The 9718-nt window shown below is 43.1% G+C and overlaps 1 long non-coding RNA gene across 1 annotated transcript in view; it reads right to left on the bottom strand.

The window, feature by feature from the left end:
* Positions 1–7584, bottom strand: part of LOC116101576 — a 13036-nt gene extending 5452 nt beyond the window's left edge. The window contains exons 1-3 of the long non-coding RNA XR_004122877.1: positions 7450–7584; positions 1446–1489; positions 1205–1304 (exon numbers count right to left, since the gene is read on the bottom strand). This is a non-coding gene — a long non-coding RNA (uncharacterized LOC116101576). The remainder of the gene's footprint in view (positions 1–1204; positions 1305–1445; positions 1490–7449) is intronic.
* Between the last annotated feature and the right edge of the window lie 2134 nt (positions 7585–9718).

Raw genomic sequence — 9718 nt, 5'->3', positions numbered from 1 at the left:
GAGGGAGGGAGGGAGGGAGGGAAGGAGGGAGAGAGGGAGACCATACCCTTTCCTTTCCTTCAGTTTTCCTCTCTCATCCAGGAGAAGGAAAGGGAATGGGGCTCTTTTGACTCTTCAAGCACACACACACACACACACACACACACACACACTCACACACACACACACTTTTTAAAATAAATAAGCGCATTTATTAGTAGAAACACATCAACAAACATATTATCAGTCAGTCCAGGAGCCAATCAAAATAGTTTTACAATCATGCATGGCCCTGGAGCTCAGGAGCTAAGAGCCTAGTACTGCTCTTGCTAAGTCTGGCTCTCAGTACCAGTGGCAGCTGACTCATAACTGCCTAGAAGTCCAGCTCCAGTAGATGATATCCTCTTCTGGACTCTGCAGGCACCTGCACTCAGTTACAGGCCCATCCACGTCCCCATATACAGATAATGGTTTTTAAAAAAATCTTTAAAATCACTTTATAAGACTCAAAACAAACAACCAACCAAAATAGAGCAGAGCAAAACCAGCCCCACAAAAATACTCATGGGAATGGGAAAATAGGGACTTTCTGAAAATCCTACTTATTCATTCTGTGGCTAGGCTGACTAAGCACACCTAGGCTCCACCACCATTCCACTGACGAGGTGGACAATGCTCCCACACTGGGACCCACTCATCAATACACTCATACAACACACAGTTACTCCATCAGGGCAGGGGCAGACTCAAAAGCAAACAGAAAGTGACAAAGACTTAGTAAAAGCTATGCAGAACTCTGACCTCAGAGGCCCTTTGGGACTCTGAAGCTTTCTAAGCATTAGGTCAGCTAGTGCAGGGGGGAAGGGGGCAGGGACTGGAACACAGGCTTGTTTTCCTTAAGAGAAGCACCACCTGTCCTTACTGGTCACTTCTCCCCCTTGACCAGTTCTCTTGGGGAAGAATGGAAAATTGTGAGTTTGTTAATCCCCCCCCCCACACACACACACACACATACTGAGAGGTTGGATTCGAGGACTTCTATAAACTGATCGTGATAAACAGAAGGAGACGATAGCTTTGCCTATGTGACAATCATTTGCCCTCAAAAGATCTCAGAGCCCCTTATAAATATATGTCTGCTAATCCACACGCTTGCTCAGAGTTAGACAGCAGGTCTGAAACTTCCTTTCGTACCAGGAGAACATCTGTATAAATAAACACTTACTCGGAATTTGCTTAGTCAAAACCAACGAGCGGGAGATGGTTGGAGACCTGGGGTTTTTTGAATGAGCATTCATGTTCAAATTGAGATCAGCTGTGTTGATCTAAAAGCAAACAGAAAGTGACTGGTGAATTTCAACAGTCCTATTGGTTAAAGTACTTGGAGTAGGAGGGTGGGGCAGACTTTCTTACTGGCTGAACAATAAAGGGCTGATCCTCAGCTGGGTTTTCTGAATATCACTGACCTGCAATCCATGTTGACTAGAAGCAGCAGACACTGTTACATTTTCTGAAATAAAATCACACATCTGTAAGCAGGAGGTAGGGTGCAGACAAAAGCACCATAGCATCTTCCAGAACTCTATAATATTCATGGGAAAGAAGTCTGTCTACAAAACAGTTGAATGTATACTGCACAGGTAAAAAAAAGGCAAAGCAGATGTATAAGTGTTATCACAAATGGTGTTTTACATAACCAGTGACTGTGTTGGGGCAGGGGGACAAGCCAGTAGACCAGAAACACCCATGGGCACTGACAGCTTCCTGGAAGAACTGATTTGTAGCAGTAGGGTAGAGGTGAGGGGTTATTTTGTTGAAGAAATAGGAAATGACATATATACTTTTATTTTATTTTTGGTGTTAGGGACCATTCCAGGGATTTAGGCATGCTAACTATGCACTCTACCACTGAGCTACATGCCTAGCCCCAAGAGATATACATTTGTGATCAGAGCTATGTATGTGCGCATATGTGCAAGGGTAGACGTTTGAGCTTGACTTCTGTGTCTTCCTTTATTGCTGTCTACCTTATGTTTTTGAGGACAGGATCTGGAGTGACTGCAAGGACCAGATGTAGAGCTTATTGCTTCCGTGAGACTGTCCAGCTAGCAAACCATTGGATACACTTGTCTTTGTCCCCTAACTCTGGGGTTACAAAAGCATGTTGCCATATACTGATTTTATGTGGGTGCTGGGGACTCAAACTTGGGTCCTGATGCTTGTGCAGCAAGCACTTTACCCCACAAGGCATTTCTGCACCCCAAGATATACTTTTTCTTTTCTTTTTTTCTTTTTCTGTTATTTTTTGAGACAGGGTTTCTCTGTGTAGCTCTGGCTGTCCTAGAGCTCACTTTGTAGACCAGGCTGGCCTTGAACTCAGAAATCTGCCTGCCTCTGCCTCCCAAGTGCTGGGATTAAAGGTGTGCACCACCACCGCCCGGTACTTTTTCTTTTCTTTTCTCTTCTCTTCTTTTCTTTCTTTCTTTCTTTTCTTTTTTTTTCTAGCCCTGCTGTCCTGGAACTCACTCTGTAGACCAGGCTGGACTTGAATTTAGAAATCCGCCTGCCTCTGCCTCCCAAGTGCTGGGATTAAAGGCATGTGCCACCACTGCCTTGCTAAGATATACTTTTTTGAGACAGGGTCTTACACTATAGTCCAAGTTGGTCTGAAAATCACTAACATTGTCCAGGCTGGCCTTGAGTTTATATCACTCTTTCTGCCTCAGCTAAAAGTTATACTTTTGAGTAGGAGTATTTATTTGGGACACAGATGGAGTGTGTCTGTGTTCTCAGAGTGGTAAATTTGAAGACATCTAAAATATTAGATCTGATCCCAAAACAAACAGCCTGGCTACTTGTTCTCAGTGCCTAGATTGTATAATCACCTAGAGGAATTTGAAACATTGTGACACCCTAGCCTCACCACAGAGCCTTTGACTTAAGGGATCTGGTAGAGTCTGGGTGCCTGGGTGTTAAAGGGCTCCCCAGGGGATCCTAGTCACTTTCACAAGAATAAGGATAGCCTGATTTTGGCTACTTTATGGGTTCCCTTTTTCTACCACCCTATCCCACCCATATCACTTCCAGCCCCCAAACACAAGGTAGGAGAGGAAGAAAGTTAGAGGAGGAAGGGGGCATTGGTATTGTTAGACTACTCCCTGCTGATTAGAGATATCTAGATCTTTGGGGCAGCAACCAGCAGCAGAAGGAGGAAGACAAAGATGAGGAAAAGGGGGAAGAAGAGGAGAGGGGGAAGAGGAAGAAAAGGAGGAGTAAGAAGAGGAAGAGAAAGAAGAGGAGGAGAAAGAAGAGGAGAAGGAGGAGGAGGAGGAGGAGGAGGAGGAGGAGGAGGAGGAGGAGGAGGAGGAAAAAGAACAGCAGCAGCCACATTCCCCACCTTGGGGCTCTAGAATTTTTATACCCTCTCAAAAGTCTCCAGAATTCCAAACGTCATATACTTGCAGAAACTATCTGCAGCTGGCAAAATCATGCCCCCTGTTAGAGCACAAGGCAAATCATAGTCAGCTGCTGTGGACAGTCTGAAACAGCCCCATATCCCACACCTAGGATTAAAACAAAAACATATTCTCACAACACTTCTGTGTTTTTAAAGAAAAAAAAAATTCTCACTTCAAATGGGAGCACCTCCCTGTGCCTAGACTTAGTCTGTGAGAACCGCCAAGTTGGGGGGTCCAGCTCTGTACACAGTCCTGGTAATTTATCTTTAACATGGTATTGCCTTTATATTCTAAAAAACAGGCCAGAAGCCTGGAATCCTGTCACAACTGTCATAGGAAGTCATTTAAGGTGTCCCCCTGAAGAACATGGCACACTAAAAATAAATGGGTTGTACCTTACCGATAGACATAAGATTAAAATGAAAATCCCCCCTAATGAGTCAGGACAGTGACACTAGCTATCCAAGTGAGCACCTTCTCTGATGTTTACTTGGATTTTTGTTGTTTTTAAAGCAAATTCTGTGCCTCAGGCCGGCCTCAAACTGAATTGCCTATGTAACCAAGAATGATCTTGAAGTCTTTTTTCTTTCTTTCTTTTTTTAATGGTCTGATTTTTATTTTATGTGCATCGATGTTTTGCCTGCATGTATGTCTACATAAGGGTGTTGGATTCTGAGATACAGACAGTTGTGAGCTGCTATTGGTTCCTCTGGAACATGGTTCCTCTGGAAGAGCAGTCAGTGCTTTTAACCTCTGAGCCATCTCTCCAGCCCTACCTTAAAATCATAATCCTCCATCTTCAGAGTGCTGTGATTTCAGGGTTAGGCAACCACACCCTGTTGACATTTGTATTTTGATAGTTTCTGTGTTACTGTGTCCAGTAAATAGGCATGTGCTTTTCTAGTGTCATTACTGCTCAGCTTCTTCTGCCCAATGAACTGTTTGTTTTGTTTTGTTTTGTTTGGAGGGGGCTGGTATTTTGAGACAGGGTTTCTCTCTGTGGCCCTGGCTGTCCTGGAACTAGTAAACCAGGCTGGTCTTGAACTCAGAGATCCTCCTGCCTCTGCCTCCTGAGTTCTGGGATTAAAGGCGTGTGCTACCATCCAGTCAATGAACTGTCTTGATATTGCTGTAAATATGCCACATATTTCTATTTTCCTTTGATTTTATCTTTTATGCTGCAAGTGTTTTATGTTTTACTTTCTTTCTACTTCATCTTCCACACGTGTTCTCTTTCTCTTCTCTAGTTAAAGACATTGGTTAATAGCCCACAATACATGTCTATGCTTCCCTAACTCCTTCTTGTCCCTAGGTGAGTTTTGTCCAATAGAAATAGAACTAGAGATGGGGCAGTGGTGGTGCTGGCTGGTCTACAGAGTGAATTCCAGGCCAGCCAAGACTACACAGAGGGGCTGGTGAGATGGCTCAGCGGTTAAGAGCAGTGACTGCTCTTCCGGAGGTCATGAATTCAAATCCCAGCAACCACATGGTGACTTACAACCATCTGTAAGGAGAAACAAATAAAGAACCTAGGGCTGGAGCAAACGGGGCCAGAGCAAGAGGGAGAAGGGGGGGGAGGAAGACTGCACAGAGAAACCCTGTCTTGAAAACCAAACCAAACCAAATAAATAAATACAGATAGAACAATATATGTGTGTGTGTGTGTGTGTGTGTGTGTGTGTGTGTGTATTGGCTTAAGTTAATATTTTAATTAACACAATATAGCAAAATTTTTGTCATTTTCATACATAACTATCAAAAATTATGATAGTATAATATGTGATATTATGATATTATAATTTCCATTGTGATTTGAGGGAGACTTTTGTTTGTTTGAGACAGGATCTCTCTATGTAGTCTTGGGCAGTCTTAAGTTTTCACTGATCCTTCTGCTCCAGTCCCATTTGTGCTGGGATTACACCACACTGCCCTGCTGTTATAATAGTAAGGAGGCAATTTACATTTTCTTTTTGGTACTAAGTTCCTGAACCTATTGTGTGTTTTATATTTACCACACATATCACTTCATACTTCCAAACTATGACACGGTAAATGGATTCTGGGGAGGAGGGGCATGTCCTGTTTTGATTTTTAAATTGGTTAAAGTCAATAAAATTTGCTTAGTATCCTTGGATATACTAGCCACCTTTCATGTACCCAGCAGTCACTGTATCCCCTCCTTTTTGGTTGTAGAAGCTTCCTGATCAGAGGTGATTGGTCCCTTGGGAGATGGATTTTGAAGAGTCCATTCCATTGGCTCAGGATTAGAGGAAATCCTGACAGTAATTGCAAAAGCATAATTGCAAGTTAGCTGTCATTTCCTAAGCCCCTGTGATATACTAGGCCCTGATGAAATAAAAAATGATAACCATAGCAATAGGTAAGGCTTAGTAAGTGCTTATATGTGCTACACAACCTGTACTAGGCTGGTCAAGTACCTTTATTAGTTCTGTTTTACACAGTAGACTAAGGCACAGAACTAGGATGTGGGCCTCCCATTTCCAAAGCTTACATAGCAAAGAAGAGGTAGATCCAGGCATTACAGCCCAGCACCCCACAATCCGGTTTGAATCTTCCCGTTCCAAATCACAACTTGACGACTTTAGGAAACTGTCTTCACTTCTTAGAGTCTCAGCTTACCCATCTATAATTCCTGTAAAATGACCATTATGGTGCTTGGTGGGACTTATGATTACTAAAGAGTCTACATATGTAACCCTTTACTACCATGTACTACTACCATGGCCACCCTTATTAAAATATTGGGATGCCCCCGTCAGCTGATAGGACATCATTCCCAGCTGTCTAAGCACCCCTTCCTGTCATCTCGCTTGTCCTACAGGAGGAGCTTTCCATAATCTGACGTTGGAAGAGCTTTGGCACCGATTCTGATGGTTAGTGCCTGTGTCCTCTCAGTAATTCCATATTATCATGATCCCATGTCTACAAATAAAGACAGTCTCCTGCCTTTCATGAGCTGGGAGGGGTACTGGGCATGAAAGGAGAAAGTGATAAGGCCAGCAGGAAGGGTATGAAGTGTACAGTGGTTAATGGTGGGATAATTCAACTCGGATGGGTCAGAAAGCCTTTTCAGGCGCCATCACCAACCAGTTCATACTGAGCAGCATCCCAGATCAGCACTCCATTACCGGGGTTCTTTTTGTCTCTTATATCTGTGTGTGTGTGTGTGTGTGTGTGTGTGTGTGTGTACATGTGTGCATGCACCTGAGCATGCTCATATGGAGGCCAGAGTAAGTTATGCTCTGCTTAATTTATTTCTTTTTCTTTCCTTTGGTAATTTCATACATAAATACAACATATTTAGATCACATGTCGCCCCATTACCCCTTCCAACTCTTCCTGGAACTTCTACATCCTTCTCCTAATTTTATCATCTTTATCCTCCTCTTCTCCAACCCACTGAGTCCAATTCCTGCTGCCCACATTGCACGGGTGCTCCAGCCACTGGAGCATGAGCAACCTGCCCTGGGATATAGTGAAGACCCTAAGACCCTTCCCCCTTAGTAGTTGTCACTTGCCAAATGTTTCTCAGCTCAGCGTGGGGCTCATGAGCTTCTCCTGTATTCAGGCTGGAGATCTGCTTTCATTCTTGAGATGGGGTCTCTCACTGAGCCCAAAGCTTGCCCTTCTGCTTCTCAGCACAGCGTGAGGCATGGCTTTCTGTGTAGGACCTGGGGATCCAAACTCTGGTCCTTGCACTTATGCAGCAAACATTGTACTCACTGAGACATCCCCATGACCCTGTCTCCCCCATCTGTCTGTCTCATCTCTATCCATCCATTCATTATCTATCATCTATTATTTCTCTGTCAACCCCTATATTCTATCTACCTATTTATCATCTGTCTATCATATCATATTATATCTGTCTGTCTGTCTTTCCATCAATCTATCTATCATCTATCTATTTCTATTATCTATCTCTCTTATCATCTATCTATCTATCTATCTATCTATCTATCTATCTATCAATGCTTACTTACTTACTTACTTATTTTTCACTATTTCTAGTTCCATCCAGCTCAGATCTTCTCAGGAATCCTTTGCCTAAACACTCATAGAAGCTTTACAGTTGAATGGTCACCTGTGTACCGATTGTTCTAGAATCCATCCTGAGGTTCCCTTATTACTGGAAAATCTTTAGTTGGTCCCTGTGGCCCTATCTCCTCCTTGAAGCATCCATGCCTTGCTATCATCACCTTGGAAACCTGGCAAATGAGAAGCTCTCTGTTCTCCACCCTACTGCCGGCCCACCCCCTCCCTCGCTTTCCTGCTTAAGAGTCTGTGGGTTCTACCTTAGGGCTTTCAGCACCTCTTCAAATCCAGTTTCCTTACTCAAACTTTCATCAATGTTCCTTTCTTCTCCAGACCCTTCTGTCACTCCAAATTCAAGTGCAGGGTAGCATAGTCTAATAACTAATGTGTACTGATAGCGTACATGTGCTCACTGCTGTGTTAAGAGTGTTAAATGTGTAATAAGCATTCTGTTCTCACAGTGCTGTAAGAGGTAGGCACTCCGATTATCTCTGTAATCAAATGAAAAAAGACAGAATTACAGAGAGGCAAAACACCTTTCCAAAGTGTTCTTACTTATTTACTTACTTACTTCAGCAAGTAAGAAGTGGAGCTGGTATCCCACTCCAGTAGCCTGTGCTTGAAAGCATTGTTTTACAGTGACTTAAAAGTTCTCATGTGCCAGGCAGTGGTGGCGCATGCCTTTAATTCCAGCACTTGGGAGGCAGAGGCAGGCAGATCTCTGAGTTGGAGGCCACCCTGGTCTACAGAGTGAGTTCCAGGACAGCCAAGGCTACACAGAGAAACCCTGTCTCGAAACAAACAAACAAATAAAAAACCAAAAAACCCAAAAAGTTCTCATGTTTTTCCCAGTGGAAGTCTGGTGAGGCCTGAGGCCTTGACCCTTCTAAGATGCTTCGAAACCTTATTAGGAATATCTGAAAACCCTACTATTTCTGGGTTTATCAGAAAATTTGGGTAGGAATGGAACTGATGATCTTTGTTTTTGTCTTAATAAAACCAGAATGCTCAGCGGGCATAGTAGTGCGCACCTTTAGTTCCAGCACTGGGGAGGCAGCAGCAGGCAGATCTCTGAGTTCAAGTCTAGCTTGGTGTACAGAGCTAGTTCCAGAACAGGACAGCCAGAAAAACCCTGCCTCAAAAAAACAAAACAAGAAAATAACAAAAATTATACAATACGTGTGTGTGTGTGTGTGTGTGTGTGTGTATGTATGTATTTTTTATTAAAAGAAGCGCTGATGAAAGAAACGAAGTTTTGAAAGGACCAGGTCCTGAACCTGCCCATGGCCATCGGGCAGCTCACTGACTCTACCCCAGACGAATCATCAGTTGGCCTGTAAATTTAAGCAAGCTGTGTTAGACAGGAACATGCGATATCTCTGTACACTTGTTTAAGTACCACTTACTACTACGTGGCGTCGATAAATCTATCTGTGAGATGCAGTGTTACCCGATACACTCTCTGTGTCCCCATGAGTATAGGTCATCTGTAATGTGGTGGACTCCATCAGAACCTCACCGGGCTGCTCTCCTTAGGAAACCTGAAGATGGAGGAGGGACATCTCTGTTGCTTTAAGGGCGAGTGTTCAGGATCTAGATGCAGACTTGGATTTCAATACTCAATAAATATTTGTAAAAAAAAATAGTAAATAAAAAAGATTTTCAAATAGTGAAAACAGAGAAGAACCTCATGCTATCACTGAACATATGTTGTTGTTGCTACGTGTTATAATTATTTTCTCTCCTTCTCTATGTGGGCTGAGAATTCCTGGAAGGGAGAAACTCTGGGCTTCAGTTATAGCAGAGATAGTGGCCATCCTTAAGCCATCAGATCTGAGGGCATCCTGGTTGTGAACTGGCTCTAATCAAGTCTACCTCTCACTAGGATTCCTTCTACATAAATACATTGGTTGGTCAAACCTATTGTAGGATCAGGTGAACCTTTCACATAAGACAGACACCGTGTAAGCTGTGGTTAATTTTAGTATTTATATTGACTCTGAGACTTATCTTCTGTATGACAAAGGTGTATAACGATTTCTTCATTTTAGATTTGAAACTAAATGGAGCCTACCACATTACAGATGACCTATACTCACGGGGACACAGAGTGTATCGGGTAACACTGCAATGTCACAGATTTGAAAGGACCACAGAGTTTTGAAAGGATTTACAGAGTCATCAGGTGCCAGCACAGTCCTGTCACAGCCCTTTTTTTTTTTTTT

Source organism: Mastomys coucha, unplaced genomic scaffold, assembly GCF_008632895.1.
Source record: "Mastomys coucha isolate ucsf_1 unplaced genomic scaffold, UCSF_Mcou_1 pScaffold1, whole genome shotgun sequence".
In the NCBI taxonomy this organism is placed as follows: Eukaryota; Metazoa; Chordata; class Mammalia; order Rodentia; family Muridae; genus Mastomys; species Mastomys coucha.
Note: the sequence above shows the minus strand (reverse complement) of the source record. Positions and strands in the feature narration are given on the sequence as shown.